At 42.3% G+C, this 23,031-nt stretch overlaps 1 long non-coding RNA gene and 1 other non-coding gene across 2 annotated transcripts; both read left to right on the top strand.

Annotated features, from left to right (window-relative positions):
* The first annotated feature begins 682 nt into the window (after positions 1-682).
* On the top strand, positions 683-14,218 carry LOC119619730 (uncharacterized). Its single transcript, XR_005236230.2, has 4 exons — positions 683-813; positions 896-1,040; positions 6,995-7,049; positions 14,129-14,218. It is a non-coding gene; the product is annotated as an uncharacterized lncRNA (long non-coding RNA).
* LOC119619914 (U6 spliceosomal RNA) lies at positions 3,920-4,023 on the top strand. Its single transcript, XR_005236341.1, has one exon. It is a non-coding gene; the product is annotated as a U6 spliceosomal RNA (small nuclear RNA).
* Positions 14,219-23,031: the final 8,813 nt, after the last annotated feature.

A 23,031-nucleotide genomic window follows, 5' to 3' on the forward strand; every position in this document is an offset into this window, starting at 1 on the left:
GGCTTGCTGGACCTTCACTGATGATCTGCTATGTGACTAGAACTCTCCTAGGCAATTACAACATATTATCTCCTCACTGAGCAAATTTACCTTCGTTATCCCACTTTTTACAGGTGAAAGAGAGAAGACTCATGAATTGTCAAAGTCACCTGGGTAGTGAATGTCAGGCTGAGACCCAGATCCTCAACAGTCTGATATGATTGTATTCTTGGTCATACTGCCTGTTTCACTGCTGTCTCTCCATAGCAACATGTCCCATCCCTCTCCCTACTCAAGTCTCCCACCCAGTCTCCCACTCTTTCACACTCACACACGTATGTACATATACACCCTGCCCCATGACCTGGAGTGTATCTTGAAGAATCAGCAACTCTCAGCACTCAGATCACTGCCAAGTCTCAGCATCTCAGCTCATCTTGCCTTTTGTTTGTTTGTTTGTTTTGTTTTTTCACTTTAACCTCATTAAGGGTCAGCAGAGATCACTTAAATTTTGAGTTATGCTCTGTCACATATTATGGGGTAAAGGTTGCATCATAACAATATTTTGGAGAGTCTTAGAGACCTCTGGACTATCGCATGTGAATGATGAGGTCATAGTACATATCCATCCTGCAGGCTTTCAGCCTTGACCAGAGGTTTTCATAATTAATGCAGCAACCCTGGGGCGTGATCTGAAGCTGGCGAGCCAATGAGGACACCCTGGCAGGGCAGCTGAGCTGCGTGGATCCTTGTTCTGTCACCAAGCCTTTAAGTCATATGCTGACATGTTATGGTCCTGCCTGGGACTCTTCCCACAAATACTTAAGATACACGGTGAGCTCACAGTCTGCTTGTCTGAGGTGGAAGAAATCATCTGTTCCATTCTTAAATTCCTCCATTCTCTTTCTTTCCCCAGACTTTGGGAATCACCCAACTGATGGAAAGAACCAGGAAAGGAGTCAGGATCTGCACCTTGGCGACTTTGAAGAACACCCAATTTGATGAATGAAAACTCCTCACTTGTGCTCTGGTGGTGTTTTGGGACAATGGGCCCCTCCTGGGTAGTAGTTATTGGTGCAGTCTCTATCAGTAACCACCCCAAGTTTGAGATCCTTTACAAGGGAAGGTCGTATTTCCAAAACTGAAACCTTGACCAAGGACCCCAGAGAGAAAGGAAGGAGACACCACTCAAGTGTGTCATGGGCCTGTCCTAGGGCCTGGGAGTCGGCAGTCAGTGGCCTGGGATCCAAGGGTTAACAGCATGACCTGTTCTGGCTGATACCAGTCACATGGTGTGCTCAACCTCACTGTTATTATCTGTTTCGGGTGAGTCACTGAGAACACAGACAGGAAAGACCCATGAACTTAGCTGGTTTCGCCCCAGGGTCTGAGACTCCACACAGCTGAGTCTGGGCCGCTGCAGTGACTCATGGTGAGCCTCATGGGATTGCTGATGCCAGGTTGGAAGGGCACGTGGTCCTTCCCCCCACCACTGGGTAGAATCCCCACTAAAGCATCCAGGCTGGAAATCCATCTTGGTCCATGGGGAGAGAGAAAATAAAACAAAAAGGAATAATTTCTGATACTATAGCAAAGTATACAGGTGGATTTGGCAGGTCCAACTGACAAGTCTTCCACATTCTGAAAGGACTGACTTTCTCACAACGTAAGAGTCTCTGGGAGTACTGGGGAGTGCATATTCAACTGTTATAACTGGCATGTGCAGAGAAAACATCCCTCCTATCTCTGTTCTATGACTAGTGAGGTCTTTGTCCTACTCCTGACCATCCTCTTTGGGCCCATGGGGGCTCCTGACTGATTTAGCCTCACCTGAGCTCTTGGCGTTACTAGAGACACTCAGTGTGGCTGTGAGTCCCATTCATTCACTTCCTGACTGGGCTATCACCCTGCCCTCTTCTACCCTTGCTGTTGGAGTTCAGGACAGGCTGCTATAATATATGGCCCCTTGGCATTTTAGAAAACAGTAGAAGCAGTAAGGACACTCTCTGACCTTCTCTTGCCCCTCTTCCCTTAAGCAGGCTATAAAACCTAGACAGAATTTTCTGACTACCTGAAAGAGGCCATAAGATCCTCATTCAAGAGGTGTCTTCAGGCCGTGTGCAGTGGCTCATGCCTGTAATCCCAGCATTTTGGGAGGCTGAGGTGGGCAGATCATGTGGTCAGGAGATCGAGACCATCCTGGCTAACACAGTGAAACCCCGTCTCTACTAAAAATACAAAAAATTAGCCAGGCATGGGGGCACGCGCCTGTAGTCCCAGCTACTTGGGAGGCTGAGGCAGGAGAATCGCTTGAACCTGGGAGGCGGAGGTTGCAGTGAGCTGAGATCACACCACTGCACTCCAGCCTAGGTGACAAAATGAGACTCAGTTAAAAAAAAAAAAAAAAAAAAAAGTACTATCCCTATACCTACAGGAAGGGAACTTCCTTATCCTCAAAGACACAGAGGCCAGGAAGAATCTGAACAAGGAGGCCTTGCTAAGTTCCCCCCAGGTTGTTACCATCAGATCACACCTTTTGTCCTCCAATCATATTTCTCCATGACTATCCACTCTTCATCAACCCAAAAATAAACACGCTTCTCTCTTTCTTTGGGTCTTCATTTCCAAAGGCTCCCCATCCACATAAAACTTATATTAGTACCTTTGTACACCTTTCTCTTGTAAATCCATCTTTTGTAAGGGGCACCTCACCCATGAACCTAGCGATAGATGTGCGAAGAAAACAAACCTTTCCTCCCCTCCACCGGTGAGCTGGACTCTCAGCCACCTCTAGGTCCTGATTCAGGCACACAGGGACCCACGGCATCTCATGAGAGTTAAATCTCAGGAACTCCCATTCTGCTGCCAATCTGCTATACACAAATGGAGTCTCAAATTGGGGAGCAAAGTCAAGAGCCACTCTCTGCCCTTGGTGTTTCTTTCATTTATCATTATTTTCTCTTCTTGTTGAATTTCTGTTGCAATTCATTGAAAGATCTATCACGTACCTGCTATTTGATAGGGTTAACTGTGACCTCAACGATGATGTTTTCCAAAAACTTCCCTGAAAAGTCACTTCCTGCTCTGTCTTTCCAGGGCACTTTACTCCTACCTCTTATTCTGCCTCTCACATATATTGCAGGGATCTATCACTCCCCTGTTTTGTAGACCTCCCATGTTCCTGCTCAAAAGGAGAACCAGTCTTATTCAGCTTCTCGCCACCAGTGCTTGACACTTTATGAATGTCTGTTGATAAAAAATGAATAATGAAAGGAAACAGAGGGGCATACTTAAGTACAGAAACTCTTCATACTCAGAGAGACAGCATGGTTTTGTGGTTCAGGGCACAGGCTCAAGTCACACTGCCTTGGTTTTAATCCTGGCTCGAAGGTTTAGCAGGAGTATGAGCCTAGGCAAGTTATTTAACTGTCGTGTGCCTCACCTTCCACATTTGAAATGTGGCAATAATAAGTACCTGCTTCACAGTGTGCTTGTGAGGATTAAATAAAATAATCTACAGTAAACATTAGAATAATGACAGGTATGTAGTAAATGCTCAATAAATGTAAACTATTACAGTTTGTTCTTCCCCAGTGGATTTGAGTCTTTGTGGTGAAATGCATATGCGCTTAGATGAACAAATGGTTGGATTTAAGGTGTGAAGAAGAGAGTAAAATTCAAATTCCATTTTCAGTTAAAAACGGGAAAAGTCAATGGATTTTATGCTTTGCTGTCAGACTTCCCCAGGTAGATGGGAGATAATCTAATTTTTATTCTCTTTGCTTTACATGGAATCCGATGCAACAAGAAGGATGCAGGGGCATAGCAAAGTGTAGCTGTGTGTAACAAAGAAAATATAGTTGGAGGGCAAAGTGTGTCATCAAACAAAGGAAAAAGTATGCATTTTTCTTACTGAAAAAATGCATACTTTTTTCGTTGTTTGCTTCAGCAGCACATATGCTAAAATTGGAACGATGCAGAGAAGATTAGCATTGGCCCCTGCACAAGGATGACATGCAAATTAGTGAAGTGTATCATATTTTTAAAAAATCATGAAGGTAGGATTTGGGACGGTTTCCACAATATGAACTGCTAAAATACCCGTAAGATAAATGGTTACTTTTAGGGAGCTGGCAGCAATCCCTGGTCTGAAAACATATAAACTGAGACAATTTAGTTAATCTTGAATTATATCAAGCACCTCAATAAACTCTTTAAAAAATGCCAAAAGAGCTTTCTCTAAAGATTCCCCCAACACTCACCTTTGGTCTAGTGGCTCTCACTGGTGTTTCACCTCTCTGTTCAATGTCACAGCTTTGCTAGAAAGTGTAGTGGTCCCCGTTTATCCATGGGGGATATATTCTAAGACTCCCGGTGGATGCCTGAAACTGCTGATAGTACCAGACCCTTTACATGCTATGTGCTTTCCTATACATGTGTATATATGATAAAGTTTAATTTATAAATTAGGTGTAGTAAGAGATGAACAACAATAAACTAGAATAGTTGTAACAATATACTGCATTAAAAGCTATGTAAATGTGATCCTTCTCTCTCTCTCTTTCAAAATACCTCGTTGTACTGTTCTGCAGGGTAGTTAAAACTGCAGAAAGCAAAACTGTGGATAAGGGAGGACTACTGTAGTCACAGACTCTTCCAGAAACAGTCAGATGAAGTCTTGAAAAAGTGCCCATGAACATGGGAACCACTTGTAGCAGATCATGGAGACCACAGGAAGAGTTAAAACATGCAAAATGCTACCTCCAATTCCCAGAGCACTGAAGAGAAGAGTCTCATGCTAGGTTGGGGAGTTAGGGAAAAAGTGCCAAGCAAAAGGAGGCAGGAAAACACACACACACACACACACACACACACACACACACACACACACAGGGGAAGGTGACCAAAAGCACAGGGCAGCATGAGAGGAATTCGGAGCATGCCAGGGAAGTGAAGTCTAGACTTGCTCACACAATTGCAGCTCCCTAATCCTCTTTTCCTAGATCTCTGGCTTTCTCTGGATTTCCCATAATAGGACCTTCCATTTTCACCTCTTCTACTTCCCTTCACCCTCTGTCTCATTTATGGAACTGAGACTGGACTTAATCGGCCTGGGACAAGAGAAATGTTTAGCCCAGTGGTTCTCAAGGTTTGCTGTGGGTGGGTCAGGGGCCAGGCAGTCTCCATTTGTCCCGCAAATCCACTCACCATCCTTCTCACCCAGGGGTGGCCTCCTGTGTAGCAAAACAACAGGCTCTCTTGCCTCTGGCTTCTGGTTTGCAGAAGATTGGCAAAGTGGGGTTAGGTGCTTATACCCCTATCAGGCCATCAAGCACTGGCTGAGTCCCTCCATGGCAAAATCCCAAGCACATACTATCTTATGGCCCTTCCCACAGTCCCTCTGCTCCAGATTCCAGTAACCCACTTGCTGCGCGTGCACCTGCATAGCTGCACCCAGGCTCTTAACAGCGCACAGCACTTGCGACTTCTCCTTACCCTGACTACCTCTCTGAAATGGTCCCTTTATTAAACTCTCTTAAGATTATCCTAATTTGAGTGTGTCATCAGTTTCCTGCAGGGGCTCCGACACAAAAGGGAACTTGTCTAAAATTCAGATTTCTGGGTATTGACTGCAGAAATTCTGAATAAATAGGAGGTCCTGAGGGGATCTACATTTTTAACAAGTGCCTAATTCTGATGCTGGTGGTCCAGGGATGATTTTGAGAGAGATTTGCCTATTTGCCTACACCTTAACTGTTACAGTGGACACAGTTCAGATTGAGTCAAATAGTGAGAATAACATAATCCCTATAGTTCCCATTGTTCCATTGTCTCCCCTGAGAAGTACAAATTTTGGGGTGGGATCATTGTAAGCCAAGTTGGGAAAGGCAGGGAGATTTCTAAACCAAGCCCTGGAATCTGTGGGAGGGCACTGGTAGGCAGAAAAATAGAATTACAGAGCATCAGAGTATGTGACAGAGAGATTCTCAACACCTCATGGATTTATGCTGGCACAGTTTACCTATAGCCTAGGGCCCCTGAAGTTTATTTGTATTGATTGCAACATCACTCACAGGACAGGGAGATGTAAGACATGGCATATGCTCAAACATGAAGTTGAAGAGTGGGCTCTATGCAAGCCAGCCATGCATGCCACTGGTCTACCCAATGGTTGTTACTAACACGGTGTGAAAATGAGGCACTTGGCCAAAGAGAAAAAAAAATCAGAAAATGAACTGGTGTTAGGGAAACAACGAGGACCAATCAGACATACAGAGAAAACACAAAACGTACTTGCATCTTAAAGTCCTATGGACAGAAACCTGTCCTGTTTTGCAAGTATCAGGTGTATTCCTGGAAGATGACTATTTCAGGTATTTAGAGTAATATTGTTTAGGTAACAGGGTAGACAGCAGAGGCGGTTGGAGAAGAACAATGCCACTTCTGGGGACTGCAACCTCCTGCTGTTTGTCTGTTTCCTTTCTTAGCATAGTAACTCAGAAGGTAGAGGGGCCAGCTCAGATTCTCCTTCACAAGGACATGCTGCAGACGTCAGGCCCCACCACTAGTGCCTGCCTTGAAGGTCTTCAAGCAAGAATCTAGTCATGGACATCCCCTTAAAGAAAATCTAATTTAAATCCTCTGCTATTGCTAAATGATGTGCCAGAAGAGATAACCCAAAAAAATTAATTTGCAATGACATAAATGAAGTACACATTCCCCTGGCATTCTGCTTCCCGCCATAGCACACCTAGATGTGGTGTGCCATGAATCCCTTGATAGCTCTAGAAAAAGAAGATGGGCTGTAATATCAAAACCCTGGATTCAAATCTTGACTCTGTCACCTGCTTTGGAAGAGTTATTTAACGATTCTGATTGTTTCTTAACAAAATTGAAAAAGTCTGGGAACCTCATAAGAAGATGAAATCTTTAATCATATTAATGTATCTAATCATAACACAGCAGCTGTTATAGAGGTGTCAAATGAGAGTGGTCATTCTTCCTACTCTTCTAGAAGCTCTAGTGAAGCCCCACATCACCTTTTTCCTTCCTGTTTGCCATAGCTCCAAGTAAGAGACACTGTAGTCAAAATGACAATTTTGATTTCAGTCTTGAAATGTGCGGCCTAAATATAAAGCTCATCTATTTGGTTTGAGGTTCAGAGACCCGAGTAATTCATTCTGAGAGATCCAGGTTCTAAAGTAACTTGATCCCTGCACAGGAAACAGTCTCAGCAATGACCTTGTCATCTCCCATGCACTCTAATTTCCTGGGCACCAAAGACTTCTACTTCCTCAGTGGAGAGTCAGATCAGAAGCTATAGACTCAATCCACTAAAACTCAATGGCCCTCTCTCAGCCTGCCCCCTGTCTGAGGTGAATCCAGGCAGCCTGTGAGAAGATGAAACTCCCCTGCATGAGTTTTTTTGGTGAGAAGTTTTAAAATCACTAATTCAATGTCTTTACTTGGGTGTTGTGCCATGTGTAACACTTAGAATCACCCCTGGTGCTCTCTTCTTACGTATTTCCTGAATGAATATGAAAATATCACATGCACACGTATGTTTATTGCAGCACTATTCACAATAGCAAAGACTTGGAATCAACCCAAATGTCCATCAGTGACAGATTGGATTAAGAAAATGTGGCACATATACACCATGGAATACTTTGCAGCCATAAAAAAGGATGAGTTTGTGTCCTTTGTAGGGACATGGATGCAGCTGGAAACCATCATTCTCAGCAAACTATCACAAGAACAGAAAACCAAACACCGCATGTTCTCACTCATAGGCGGGAACTGAACAATGAGATCACTTGGACTCGGGAAGGGGAACATCACACACCGGGGCCTATCATGGGGAGGGGGGAGGGGGGAGGGATTGCATTGGGAGTTATACCTGATGTAAATGACGAGTTGATGGGTGTAGCACACCAACATGGCACAAGTATACATATGTAGCAAACCTGCACGTTGTGCACATGTACCCTACAACTTGAAGTTTAATAATAATAATAAATTAATTAAAAAAAAAAAAAAAAAAGAAAATATCCTGAATCTACTGAACTTAATCCCTCAAACCTGCCATTTTATCAACGACCTACCCTGAATTACTATCTGGGCCCATTCAACACTCATGAGTCTAGATTATTTTTCACCTAACTATACTAGCAAAGAACTTGTGTCCTGTGGCTAGCTATTGGCATTGACATTCCTCCATCCATCCATAATAATATACACATTATTGGGTTCTCACTACATGTTAGTGTCCTCTTAAATCTGGAAGTTCTTGGGTGAGTATGAGGAAATTTGGTCTATTGAAAGAAACATCTTTCTTTCAGTGTTGAATTGAGGATTAAGCATTTGACCTTGGTAGCCTATATCTGTTCCCAAATCGCCAATGTCCCTGTGGAAGGTAGACTCCACCCACCTCCAAACCAAGCCCCTGGAAATGCATCCCTTGTTCTCATTGGTGGTAACAGGCACCTCCTTGAACCTCTCCCCAGCCTGGCCTCTCAAAGCACCAAACAAACCTGAAATTGTCTCAGGGGAACCCCTGTCTCTCTGACACCAGGGTACTAACAAATTGGACGGGAACCCCACTAAGCAGAGTCAAATCTAACTCTCAGCCTAAACCTGATAGTTTCTTTCTCCCCACCCGGATACAAGGTACCTTGACAACAATCCTTTAAAAAATCACATAATGTCTCCCTTGTTCTATATTAATTTTTAAATTTTCATAGATTTCTCCTTTTGCTAAAGCCAAATGTAGCTGCACAACTGCTTTTATGTTCCTTGCAAGAAGCTATTATATTCAAAAGAAAATGAGAACTCCAGGCTGTGCTGCCTAGTGGTTCCTAATATCTGCATTACACAGACAGAAAACTGGGATTGGATCCCGCCCGTTTTTCTTAAGGGGATGATGGTATAAAATCTATTTAGTCAAGAGCAGAGGGTAAGAGAGGATAGCATTTTTCTCCAAAGGAAGGGCATGTAGCCCCTAAAGGTTCCTGCAGCCAGGCCTAGGAATATCACCAGTGACCTGGCTTGGCTTTCAGTGGGCCTGTTTGGTTTTGTCCTAGCATAAAACATAAACAGCATCAAATAGTCTGGGACATCCAGAGGCTAAAGTGCCTGAGAGATTCTCAACCCTTTCTGTAACGATACATTTATTTTAAGTTCACTCCGTGGATCTCCTCTCAACCCATAATTTTAACTTGAGTATCTTTTCTACTCGTTCTGTAGGTTTATATGTCACTGCTGTTTTATGCTATGAAGTTAATTTTCCTTTAACTTTCTTTGGGTCATGATGAATTACTTACATTTAGGATCACTGTATTTTTCTTTCTCTAGACAGAGACAGGGCACCCTAAGTAGTGGTTCATAACACTGGAACCTAACTGTTGCTAATTTTCCTTTCTGACATCACAACTTGGTTCCGATTAACAAAGCAGTGGTCCCTGTCTCAGAAGGTGATTAAATTCCCAATGACAACAAAGTTCACGCAAAGCAGGTCTAACAGGAAGCCACAGTGTCTAGCGGCAGCCTGCAGAGTCATATGTGACAGGAAGCAAGGAGAGGGCTGGAAACTGCAACTGGAGCAGTGCCTGACATGCCTTTACAGCCAGAAGTCTTCATGTTTATTGATGCTAAGGAAACAATTATAATTAGTTATGGCTAAGGAGGCAACATGAAATACCTTTCCATTTATTCTTAATTCTGTTTCTGCTCTTACTACCACCACCACTACCATTGATGGAAACTCTATGGAAAGAGGAAGAAGGGAGAGTATGTGGCAAGAGGGAGGGATGGAGGAAATTGGGCAGCTTGGAACTAATGAAGGTAGTCTGAGGAACATCACACTATCAACAGTCTTTCAGAAGGGAGAGTGATGACAACAGTGAGGACTTTTGTGGAGTGCTTGCTCTATGCTGGGCACTGTTGTAGGTTCATTACCTGTATTATTTCACTGAATCTTCACTACAACACTATCAGGTAGGAAGTATTATGATCCCTTAGAGTAAATGGATTGCTGCCACATTGCATGTAAAAGGGTGATGTTACATATACAAAGCAATATTACATATAGATTGAAATCACATATAAATTAAGATTGATATTGCATGTATGTAGATCATATGTAGAAGAGTGCATTGGAATCAAGGCCATTTGTCAAGATGGCAGCCATCATTGGAAACTTTTTTTCTAGGGGTTACCAGTGGCCTAGTTTAGAAAATAACCTTGTGCCTCTTGGAAAAGGAGTTGGGAGCAAAAGAAACTAGTTGCTCATAGGAAAAAAGCAAACACAAAGAGGTTCTAAGATCTGCTTCAAAAGGGATCTGAAATAAAGACTAAGTGTGTGGTCCTTCAAGAGGCAGCAGGAAAGGCTCATCTTAGGAGGAAGAAGAGAAAGCAGCCATCTATGTGTCACAGGTGCTGAGGTGTAGGAGACCCCAACCCTTCAATCATCTTCCCTATTTAATTTGCTAATAATGCGTCAACATGGTAGACCCTGGCACACATTAGGAACTCAATAAATGTTACTTTTCTTATTTATTTGATAAGATCCAAGTGCTTTATCAGTGAAGGACATCTTTCTGTAAATTTAGTTCTACGATTCATTCTTAAGAATTGATTTTAGGGCTGGGAACTGTGGCTCATACTTCTAATAACAGCATTTGGGAAGCCAAGGCTAGGAGTTTGGGACCAGTCTGGGCAACATAGTGAGACCTCATCTCTAAAAATGTTTACAAATTAGCCGGGCATGGTGATGGGTGCCCACAGTCCTAGCTTCTAGGGAGGCTGAGGTGGGAGGATCCCTTGAGCCCAAGAGCTTGAGGCTGCAGGGAGTTATAATTGCACAACTGCACTCCAGCCTGAGTGGCAGAACAAGACTCCATCTCACACACACATACACACAAAAGTTTTTGCTAAACAGAAGAGAGATTTTGGGGATATCTGGCAATAAAAGAAGAAAATACTCTAGGGTAGATGGATATGGGAAGGACAGAGTGGGACACCTAAGAGAAGCCCCTCATGATTTTCCCAATATTGTCTGGGCAGCCTTAGGAGCTGAGGGATGGAACAAGGAGATACCAGCAGCCTGCAGAAAGCGGTAGAGCTGACCTTGCACACACACCATCCACGGACACCTGGATGCAGCCCATGTTTACGCCATAGCATGCGCTCTCACTTATATGCCTCATGTACCTGCTTTATTCCTTTAGCAGGAAAGCTATACATTATTTTTCCAATGAGTGGCCATTTGGAGGGAGATGTGCAGATATTTGGTTTACAACCTATCCCTGCTCATTGCACAGCATAGGAAAGTGTGGAATGGATGATGGCACAAAGAGTAGAACCTCGTCAAAATACTCTGAAACCTTTATCCTTTGTAAACCCAGAGGCTCCTTCCATCCTCCACTCTCCTCTTTCAGAAGTCAATCATTTTAATCATAGCAAACCTTTCTCGGCCTCATGTGTGTCCCAGCAGTAAAATGGCAGTCTCAACAACATTTACCTGTTAGCTATGGATTCTAGTCTAAAAGGACTCATGTTGCTTTCATCTTCCTAGATCCAGTGCCTGGCACAGTGAAATTATTCAAAAATGTTTGTTGAACCCTTAGGTGATTTTACTATGTGCAGAAATGTATATATTAAAATATTCATTGAAACATCTCAGCCCTGGATCTAAGATTGGGTGAGGTATAGGAAGAAAGGGTAATGTACCAAAAAAAAAAACCAAAAAAAAAACAACAACAAAAAACTAGAGTAAGATATGGTTTCTGTCTTCTAGAAGTTAAAAAGACAGATAAGTAGCAACAGGCATGGTATGGTTAAACACTAAAATTAGTCATTTATATATTACCTGTTTTTCTCATACCCTCGCCGTGCATTAGAAGCTTTGTGAAACTACACATGCCTGCAGTTCGCACACAGAGATTCTGATTAGGTCTGTCTAGTCAGGGTCTATATTTTTATACAGTCCACAGGCGATTCACATGCATATCCAGGATATGAATCACTATAACAAGTGCTAGAGAACATAATTAAAAGAGCTACTAGCAAGAACCAGAGTAGGGGGAGGAGTCTCACGGCATGATTGGAACCTCTTTTGAACCCTGAATCATACAGATAATTTGGATGGTAGGGATGGAGACCGGAGAGCCTTCTGGTTGGGAGGAAGAATTGAAGACATGGTGAACAAAGGAAGTTGAAAATTAGGGAGAATTAGGGAGATATTGTTCAAAGGATACAAAATTCCAGACAGGAGAAATAAGTTTAAGAGATCTATTGTACCACATGGTGGCTAATCACAATGTATTGTATACTTGAAAATTGCTGAGTAGGTTTTAAGCGTTTTCACCACAGAAAATGATGTGTGTGAAGTAAAGTGTATGTTTATTAGCTTTGTTTCCCGGTTTGATAATGTGTGTATTTTGTACACCATACACGTATATTTTTTTGTCAATGAAAAAAGCAAACTAAAAAATGCCAATGTTAATTTTAAAAAGAAAGAGTTGGAAGTCAAATGGATACATATTTGCTCAGTGGCAACCACATCTTAGAGTAAGGTGCAGAAGTGCCCATGTGAAGATGGTGGCTCTGGTTGAGGTAGTACCACCTGGTTACCCGATGGCAGAAAGAATATCCTTAATGACCAAAGGAAGGCCGCAGAGGGAAGATATACTTTGGCCATGTAAAACCAAAGAAAATGACTGAGGCGACTCAACCAATCTAGAGATTTATTCTGCCAAGGTTGAGGATGTGCCCGGGGAAAAAGGAACGCAAAGTCACAGGAACATCTGTGATTCGGGGAAAAAAAAAAGGAAAGAATAGGCAAGCAATTGCATTCTTTTGAAGCTAGATTGGTGTTCACTGAATCCACATTTTAAATGTGAAAAGAGGGGATAGAGGAATAGTCAACTATGCATTGGCTCCGGCTCAGTGAATCTTCATTTTTAGGTAAGATAAAGTAAACATAGAGTAAAGGAAGTATTCAAATACGCATTTGTCTCAGGTGAGCATAGGGATGACTTCTAATCCTGCCTTTGTTCTCTAACTATGAAGATAAGCTGTGCTTTTAATTTCTAGAAGACAGAAACCATATCCTACTCTAGTTGGTTTTTTTTTTTTTTGGTACATTACCCTTTCTTCCTATACCTCACCCAATCTTAGATCCAGGGCTGAGATGTTTCAATGAATATTTTGATATACATTTCTGCACATTGGGGTGCACAGAGAATTTTCTTGTGAGTGAATTCTGAGGGAGGCTCCCTGGGGAGGCCTGTAACCTTCTACCTTTGTAGCTATCTATTTAGGAACAAAATGAAAGGCAATTTTGAATGACTCCATTCCCAAGCTTAACTTTGCCCTTTGGCACAGTGAGTTTGGAGTCCTGAAATTTTTATCTTCTTTTCACAGCCACAGCCTGGGAAGTAGGGCCCCTTTCTTTGTGCCTACAAAACAGCTGTGGATGGCTACAAAAATGGTCTTGAAAAAAATGTCGAGATAGACAAAGAAACACATGCATTCCCATTCCCACATTTCATTATTAAGACTCTGTCTCAAGAAAGGTGCTTGAGTTTGAGGTCCCATATTCTTGGAATGGTGACTACTGGGAGCTTCACCTTAAGGGTTGAGGATATGTTTCCCTGGCTTCCCTTAATTTCCAGATTATCAGATTTCTTTCTTTTCAGTGACTCAGTGGCAAAAGTCTTTTGCCTTTCTACTTCCTTTCTAGGGAGTAATAAAGAAGAGGGGTGTGAGTGGGACTCAGGGATAACTGGAGGTAGAAAGGAGGTTCAAGAGATGAACCAAAAATATCTTAGATAAAAAATGCTCCCAGCAGAGGGTCAGGGGTGGATGTGTCTGATTCCCAATGCATGTCAAATATGCATTTGTCTCAGGTAAGCAGAGGGATGACTTCTACTTCTGTCTTTGTCCTGCACCTATGAAGATAAGCTGTTGAATATAAGATGTTCCTGCCTGTTCTAGGGCAAAACAAGATAGTAAAAAAAAGAGGTAATTGTAGCTGCTACCCCAGATGGAAAGGTGAGGGGTTATTGATGGCACACACCAAATTTAGTAAGCTCACTTATGACACCAAGTAAGGACAGTTTCATTGTGTGAAGCACTTTTCATACAGGTGTAGGACAGATCAGAAGATTTTGGAGAAGGCAGATCACCAAAGAACTCAAGATGTGCTGATATTTTGCCAGTTTCCTTCATCAACAACTTGTCTTCTTTACCAACTAAGGGAAACAAAGAGAACAAACTGAAAAAAAACAAAAAAGAAGAAATAATCAAACAAATAACTTAAATAAGAAGGTAAGACCCCCCAAATCTCCCAAGATGGTGAGAAGTGTATTTGCGTCATGTCTGCCTAACAATGAGCTATTATTAGGATGGTAGAAAATAGCAGCAAGTAAGGACTACAGATTTCACCCAGAGGCAGAGCAGACAAAAGACACAACAGTTTCCTGGGAAAAGAAGATGATTCCAGTTTAATTCATTCAACAGAACTCTTCCAAGAATGAGACCAGAAACCCTAACTGCATCTTGGAGGGAGCTGGAGGCTTTCCCATCACAGTGAGGCCAGCTGCTACCGTGGGTGCCAGTGCCAGAGCCGCTGTCTGCAGGCACTCTCATGTCTGCTTGGGCCAAGCAGCAATCTAAATTAAGATGATCATCTGGGTCCTCAGGCCCTCAGGGTGAGTACATATTGCAGCAGTTTCAGCCTGTCTCATACCCTCCCTCTGCAGATCTGCAGTGTCTATAGCCAGATTCCCTGACCCCCAACCCCTCAACTTCAGATCTCAATCCCCAGAACAATGTGGGCTTGAGACAGGAAATATTAAAACAGGTTTAGCACTTCCTCCTCCTCCCCCAACAGCAGTGGCATCCTGGTGTTGAGTCATTCTCCAGATTAGGTTGAACCAGCTGGCCACTGGGCTCCCTGTGTATCACCTGAGTCATCCTCACTCTTGATTAGGGCTAGGGGTCCTCAATGGGCTTCCGCCCTCACCCCTGGGTTGCAGCTCTCTAGTCTAATAACATTCCCACTGTAATTACAAAACTCCTATACCCAAACTTCTTCCTGGGAGACAGTGAAGAGTGTTGCTCTTTCTTTCCTTCCTTCCCTTCCTTCTTTCCTTCCTTCCTTCCTTCCTCCCTCCCTCCCTCCCTTCCTCCCTCCCTTCCTTTCTTTCTTTTTTGAAATGCAGTTTCGCTCTGTTGCCCAGGCTGGAGTGCAGTGGCGCCATCTGGGCTCACTGCAACCTCCGCCTCCGGAGTTCTGTGAAGAGACCACCAAACAGGCTTTGTGTGAGCAATAAAGCTTTTTAATCACCTGGGTGCAGGCGGGCTGAGTCCGAAAAGAGAGTCAGTGAAGGGAGATAGGGGTGGGGCCGTTTTTATAAGATTTGGGTAGGTAAAGGAAAATTATAGTCAAAGGGGGGTTGTTCTCTGGCAGGCAGGAGTCGGGGTCACAAGGTGCTCAGTGGGGGAGTGTTTTGAGCTAGGATGAGCCAGGAGAAGGAATTTCACAAGGTAATGTCATCAGTTAAGGCAAGGACTGGCCATTTTCACTTCTTTTGTGGTGGAATGTCATCAGTTAAGGCAGGAACAGGCCATTTAAATATCACTTCTTTTGTGATTCTTCAGTTACTTCAGGCCATCTGGATGTATACCTGCACGTCTCAGGGGATACGATGGCTTAGCTTGGGCTCAGAGGCCTGACACCGGGTTCAAGCGATTCTCCTGCCTCAGCCTCCTGAGTACCTGGGATTACAGACATGTGCCACCATGCCTGGCTAATTTTTGTAGTTTTAGTAGAGACATGGTTTCACCATGTTGGTCAGGCTGGTCTCGAATTCCTGACCTTGTGATCTGGCATCCCAAAGTGCTGGGATTACAAGCGTGAACTACCATGCCCAGCCGTGTGTTACACTTTTCGACCTTGGTTCTCATCTCTTCCTTGGTTCAACCGTCTCCTCTTGCTCTTGACTGCCCTGAAATGGGAGAGTTTCCTGACCCCGTCACAGAACATGCAACAGGGGTGTGGCTCTCTGTTCAGCTGCCTTGCTCAAACCCCTAATGGGCAGGGAGCATGCAGATGGGCAGGTCCAAGAGCTGGGGCCAGCACTTTTGGGCTCCGGCCCCATGGTAGCATCTAGGGGTGGGTGCCTGCAACTCCCGAAGCCCAAGTGGGAGTGTTACAGTGCTCTTTTAGCTCTGCTGTCTGCAGATGGCGTAAGTGTTAACCAGTTCAGTACCCTCTTGGTAGCCGAAACCTTGTCCAGCATCCAGGAAGAATTAGGTCACATGGACGAAACAAAGGGACTTTATTGTCAGATGGAGGTGGCTCTCAGCTGGAGGGATGGGGAGCTGAAGAGGGGATGAAGTAGGAAGAATGATCTTCCCCTGGAGTTTGGCTGTCCTGCAGCCAGTCTCTTCTCCAGCCATCCCCAGATGAACTCCTCTTGACATTCAGACATTCCTTCTTTTCTCTCCTTTTCTGCCGGGCCCGCTTTTCTGCCTCTGCTCATCTACTTGTGGAGCATGGGATTTGGGGTTTATATGGGTATGAGATAGTGGGGCATGGTGGGTCAAAAGGCAATATTTGGGTGCAAAAACAGGAATGTCTGTTTCTATTTAGGGCCATGGGTTTCTAGGCTTGAGGGTGGGGCCTTTGGCAGGGAACCGCCTTCTTCTACCCATTATTTCCCTGTCTCTTGTCCATATCAGTACCTCTCTCCTTATCTGAGGTTAAGATCAGGGGAGGCTTTAGCTCTGTATCTTAGTTTAGTGTTGGGGTCTGGATTTCTGGGGACAAATCTGCCAGAAGCTGGCAGCCTGCCCTGACTTCCAAAAATTACCTGTCCCCAATTTTCAGTGGGCCCTGCTCATGTTTTGGCATAGTTTGCAATTCCACTTGGAGCACCTGGTGCCAACTACTTAGCTGAACCGCTATGTGGAAGGCTGAACTCCTTGCACCTGTGCCTTCTCCAACTTTTCCTGTTAGGTTGACCTGTCCCACTCTGAAGGGCATGTCTAGTGCTAAGTCTCAGTCCCTTTCCTGCCTACACTGTCCTGCTCCCAATAAACCTCCACACCTCCTGATAAATCCTGGCACAAGAGAAGCATGTATGGGAAAGTGTCAGCCTCAGAACTTCTTGGGAATTGAGGGGGAGGGAATTGAGGAGGGCTAGTCCCAGATACTAATGCCCACCTTGCTTCTCATTGAGGATTCCGGTTCATAAAAAATACACATATTGTTAAATGAGGATTGCAACATCACTTCGGTTTGACTTTCTGTAACAACTAGAAGACTAGAGAATATTGCTGGGTTTCTGACCTCCCACTCAGAATTATAGAGAGCCAAGTCTTCCCTACAAGGTGGACTTATCTACCCAGTGCCAGGCTGAGAAGTTGGATATCAGTCCTCCCTGCTCTGAGGTGGTCCCAACAAGGGGTTGACCTACAGAGACTGATCCATGGCTCTGAAATAAAGGCTAGTTCAAGATGAATCAGGAAATGGGGAGCATGTAGGAGAAGTGAGGGACCTTGAGTTTTTACCCTGCCCAGTAGAGGAATAGCCAGTGATTATCAAGTTCTCATCAATGTGTCTGATAACCAAAGTCATTCTTCCCTCTTTGGAGTGGGAAAGGTATAGGAATGAGGTAGGTGCTGAAAATTCCCACTCCATCTCTTCCCGCAAATGAAGAAGGTATTGGTGGAAGCACCTTCCTTTCTGGGTTGTGGAGGAGATGATTCAGCTGAGTCAAATGACATGTGAACAATAGGAACAGCTCTACCTCCCATGAACTGTTGGCTTGCTGTCTTCCTCATGAGTCAGTTTCAGCAGAGTGAGGCCAAGAAAATTCCCCTGATGGAGACTGGGTAAACAGTCTACCTCTGTGGGCCACCTCGCTTCCATCCTCTACCCAGTGCAAGTCAAAGCTGCCCATTACTAGGCACTGGGCAGTCAGGGGACTCCTGATGACTGACTCAGAGCAGAGTGATGTCGTGACAATCAGGCACAGAAAATCAACTTCTACAAAAGCCTGACAAGTGAGTGCTTTTCTCTGCTCTCAAATCCTTTTCAGAGTGGAAGCTTTCTCCAGCATTCAGGCAGCACCTAACGCTCCATCCCGAGACCACAGAGATAACTAAGATGTGCCAAACGTTTTGAGGAGAAGGTGACATCAGTGCACTGCGTCTTAGTTCAGAGGCTAACTGTATGTGTCACAAGTAGCATCTGTGGGTAAGTGGTGGAGAACTTGGGAAAAGACAAACATCTTGGGAAAAGAAAACCCTTCGCTTGCAGCCACACACTAGAGACTATTCACAAGAGTCAGCTTCAGTAGTGGGCAATTTCTCATGCACCTGAAGAGTTTATGGCTAACTTTGAAAATAAGCAGCCAGGTTGGCTGAATTCCAGCTAAAGAGCAATCAGGTAGCGCAGACAGTCTCAAAGACAATTTCCTTTATGATCCTCGTCTTGATTCTTGATGAAATGGGAACTTTTAAAAAGCTACCATAGGTGTAAGGAGATCTGACTTCATTTTTTACCTTTCAGAAGTTATTTCCTGTAATCATCCAAAGCTTGCCTGCTGTCTCTCATTCCTGGATGCCAGTTTCAGCTTTATGCAGTGGAGTGCTTCTTTCTACTTTCTGCATCCTTCCTATGGCGTAATCTTCAAAATGCATCTCTACTCTTCAGTGGTTTTTCTCCTCCTGTGGTTCTCAAAGCGTGGTCCCTGGACCAGCAGCATCAGCATCACCTGAAAGTTTGCTAGAAATGCAAATTCTCAAGCCCACCCAAGACCTACTGAATCAGAAACTCTGGGGGTAGAGTTCAATAGTCTGTGTTAACAAGCCCTCCAGGGGGATTCCAATGCATGCTAAATGTGAAAGCCACTCTTCTAAGGCAACTTATCCTCTTGATTAACTCCTACCACTGATACGCTGGGCCAGAGACCAAATGGTGATCCAATTCTGTTAAATATTTAATCAATAAACAACTAATATTTAAGTTATTTTTGGAGGCTGCTCTGATCACTAGAATCCATGGCTAAAGCCAAGTTGTCTGAAAACTTATTTGTCACAAGCCCTCACATATGCCTATCTTCTTCATGTACTCTAGATTCCGTAAAGTAATTTGGTATCCTTGGCATAGTTCTCTTTGTCAAATGGCTCTCTACTGCTATAATAAGATCTATTGAGAGAGGCATCAAATGCTTTGTTAACGATCTATTCTATTCACACTAATGAAACCTCCATTGTCCACCAAAATTGGAATGGTGTCAAAGAGTCATCAAGTTTTTCTGAAAGGTTTTTTTGTTCCCCTTATGTGCTACCCAGAGCTTACCTATTTATACCCTATGAGCTCAGTTTGATTAGCTTTCAATGCATTGTCTTACAAGTGAAATTAGATGAATGAAAGGGTTGTTTCCTTTAGGCTCCATCTTCAATGAGTTTCTTCCTGTGTCAGAGACCTCGAGTAACTTTAATGTGTCTTCAGGCAAAAGATGTCAGGAAAAACCTGGCAGGAAAGGGAAAACTGTGTCTAGTCCCATGTTTTGTCTGTCTTCCTACCTGTACCTTCTGGTTCTAGACTTGGCTTGACTTGGAATTGCACTGCTTTTCCAAATGAAAACTGGTTATTAAAGCCCTTTTACTTGAATTTCTGTTAGCAGCCCACTTCCCAATGTTGTCTGTCTCTCTCTGCCTCCAAATCTCAGATAAAACCTGATACCATAGTCACCTCACGATTCTATTTCAGCAAAATTTGATTGTTTTGGCTTAGCTTTCTCTGACTTCAGTGTATATCTGAATCAACTGGAGGCCTTTTTTACCACACAGACTGCTGGGCTCCACTCACAGAGTTTCTAATTCAGTAGATGTTAGGTGGGCCCAAGAATTTGCATTTCTAAAAAGTTCACAGGTCAGGCTAATGCTGCTAGTCCAGGGAACACAATTTGAGAACCCATGCTGTACACCGGCACATGGCAATATCTGGATTCTTTCTGATTATTGCAGTCCTGACGCCCTTCCATTCTCATTGCAGTGTTTCATGTTTCTGTTTCATTCATTCCCAAAGCATCGTATTTCTTCCCAAAACATCGTATTTCTTGCAGTGTTTCATTCTCATTGCAGTGTTTCATGTTTCTGTTTCATTCATTCCCAAAGCATCGTATTTCTTGCAGGCTGCCAGGCAACTGTGATCTATTGCTTGGGCAAGAAAAGGTATACAAACCTCACCATTTTCCCATAACTTTTATTTGGTACACTGGAGTGACCTGGCTCCAGGAAATCAACTTACTTCTTTGCTAAAAGTAAAGTCCTTGGAGGGTATTAAAACCACACAGTATTCTTTAGAAACTTAATGCAACCCATGGTATTTACTGATGGACACCCAGACTTGTGTAACAGGATTATAGATCAGCCTCATTTAAGACAAAGTTTGCTGGGGGAGATCAAAATTACTCCCTGTGGAACCTAAATTAGGTACAAAGCAATTAACTTTAAGCAACCAAAAAATTGGTTCTATAAAAATTCCATTTCAAATCAGCTCTTAACTACAAGCTCATTACCAGGTACCTTCACTAAATAAGAGACAAATAAGTCTCTGGAGATGGAAAATGTGAACTAAATTTTGAGACACCTCATTGAATATGAAAATTGATGAAGTCTTAGATCTAATCTGTAAGAACAAGGATCAGCTATTTCTACAGACTTTCTGACTTTTCAAATCACTTCCACACCCAGAAAGACAAATCTTCTCATTCCTGAAAACAAATACATTTATGTTTCAATTCCACTGATGGTTCAGTTGGTGCAATATTAAATACACTTGATTTCATTTCGTTTCTTTTTGAGTGTGAGAATTTCAAACAACTTTTATTGAGAGTCAACACATCAGCTCAATAGACTTTTATTTTCACAAAGTGTGTTTCTTTGCTTAGCATATGGTAAGAACTTTATAAGTGTTTGTCAATTAAATATTAACATATCATTAATTGTTGAATGAATACATTAATGAAAGTTGTTGACTTAATATATGATTATGAATTTAATGTAAGTGCTTTAAAATTAGAAAATACAGAAAAATATAAAGAAATAAAACAATCATCCGTAATCTCACAACCTGAAGCAAACTACTACAAATTTTTGAAACATTTTTCCCATCACATATGCCTATGTGTGTATGTAGGTATATATAGTTATTACCATATTAAATATAAAATGTCACATTTTGTGAAATTTACTTTTATAATGGAAATCTGTAGCAACAGAGATGGAGCTGGAGGCCATTACTCTAAGAGACTTAACACAAGAACAGAAAACCGAATACTGCATGTTCTCACTTATAAGTGAAAGCTAAACATTGAGTGCACGTGAACATAATGATGGGAACAACAGACACTGAGAATGGGACCATTAGTTGGGGGAGGGAGGAAGGGAGGAAGGGACTGAAGAACCACCTGTGGGTATTATGCTTACTACCTTGGTAATGGGATCGTTGAGACCCCAAGCCTCACCATCATACTATTTACCCATATAACAAATCTGCATGGATATCCTTTAATCTACAATCAAAATGGAAAAAAATTTTAAGTCACATTTGTTAATTTACTTTTTTTTTTTTTTTTTTTTTTTTGAGGCAGAGTTTCACTCTTGTTGCCCAGGCTGGAGTACAATGGCACGATCTCGGCTCACTGCAACCTTTGCCTCCTGGGTTCAAGCAATTCTCCTGCCTCAGCCTCCCAAGTAACTGGGATTACAGATGCCTACCACCATGCCCAGCTAATTTTTGTATTTTTAGTAGAGACGGGGTTTTAACATGTTGGCAAGGTTGGTCTCAAACTCTTGACCTCAGGCGATCCACCCACCTTGGCATCCCAAAGTGCTGGGATTACAGGCGTGAGCCACCATGCCCAGTCTTGTTAATTTACTTTTATAATGAAAATTTCCTGAAATCATTAGCAATTCACTGAGAACATCATTTTCATGGTCATGTAATAGTCCAGTGAGTAAATATTCTCAATTTAATACTTCTACTATTACCAGATATTAGGGTATATCTAATATTATTTCTATGTGCCTAGATAAATATGTTTCTAGAAAAATATTTTATTTATGATTAGAATCTACTTCTTAGAATAAAATCATTGGATGAAAAGATAGAAATATTTTTAAAGCTCTTGATACCTATTGAAAAACAAATTGTTATTCAGAAAGGTTGTACCTGCCTACAAGATTATCAACAGTGTGTGAGAACATCCGCTTTGCTGAACTCTTTCTCACATATCACCTTTAGAGATGTTATGTGGTATGTTTTTAATTTTCATTTAATCTTTTGCTAGTTAGATTAAACATGGCAAGTTTTGCTAGCCATTAGTACTTCCTTTTTATGTGAAATGTCTGTTCATGTTCTTTGTCCATTTTTCAATAGTATCTTAGAATATTTATTGTTCACTTGCATATGCTCTTTATACATGAAAGATATCAACCCATCGTATATCATCTCCCATTATGTCAATTAACTTTTAACTTTGTTAATGATTTTTTATATATATACATAAGTTTTGTTCTACATGTTTTTTCCATAGCTTTTAAACCTAGAATGTATTTCCTCAGCCATAGACTAGATAATAAAACTCTATTTTTAAATAAAGATTTCTAAATTGGTTTACATGTTAAAATTAGCATTTTAATTTTTCTAAGAAAATATTTGGCATAAGAAGTAAAAACTTTGCTTTCCCAAAGAGACTAGATAAAACAAATCATGCTTCTCCATTTATGATTAATATATATTACATGTATATATGTGTGTACTTTATATACAGATAGATATATACAAAAATGTGTGAATATGTGTACATATATACATGTTTGTATATGTGTATATATACACAATGTATGTATATATACACACGTATGTACATATACATGTATATATTTATACACACACACATACTTCTAGTACAGTGTTACCCCTTTTCACTGAATTATTTATCAGCTTCTGCAATTGCATTACAGTTT

This window comes from Chlorocebus sabaeus, chromosome 25 (genome assembly GCF_047675955.1).
Source record: "Chlorocebus sabaeus isolate Y175 chromosome 25, mChlSab1.0.hap1, whole genome shotgun sequence".
In the NCBI taxonomy this organism is placed as follows: domain Eukaryota; kingdom Metazoa; phylum Chordata; class Mammalia; order Primates; family Cercopithecidae; genus Chlorocebus; species Chlorocebus sabaeus.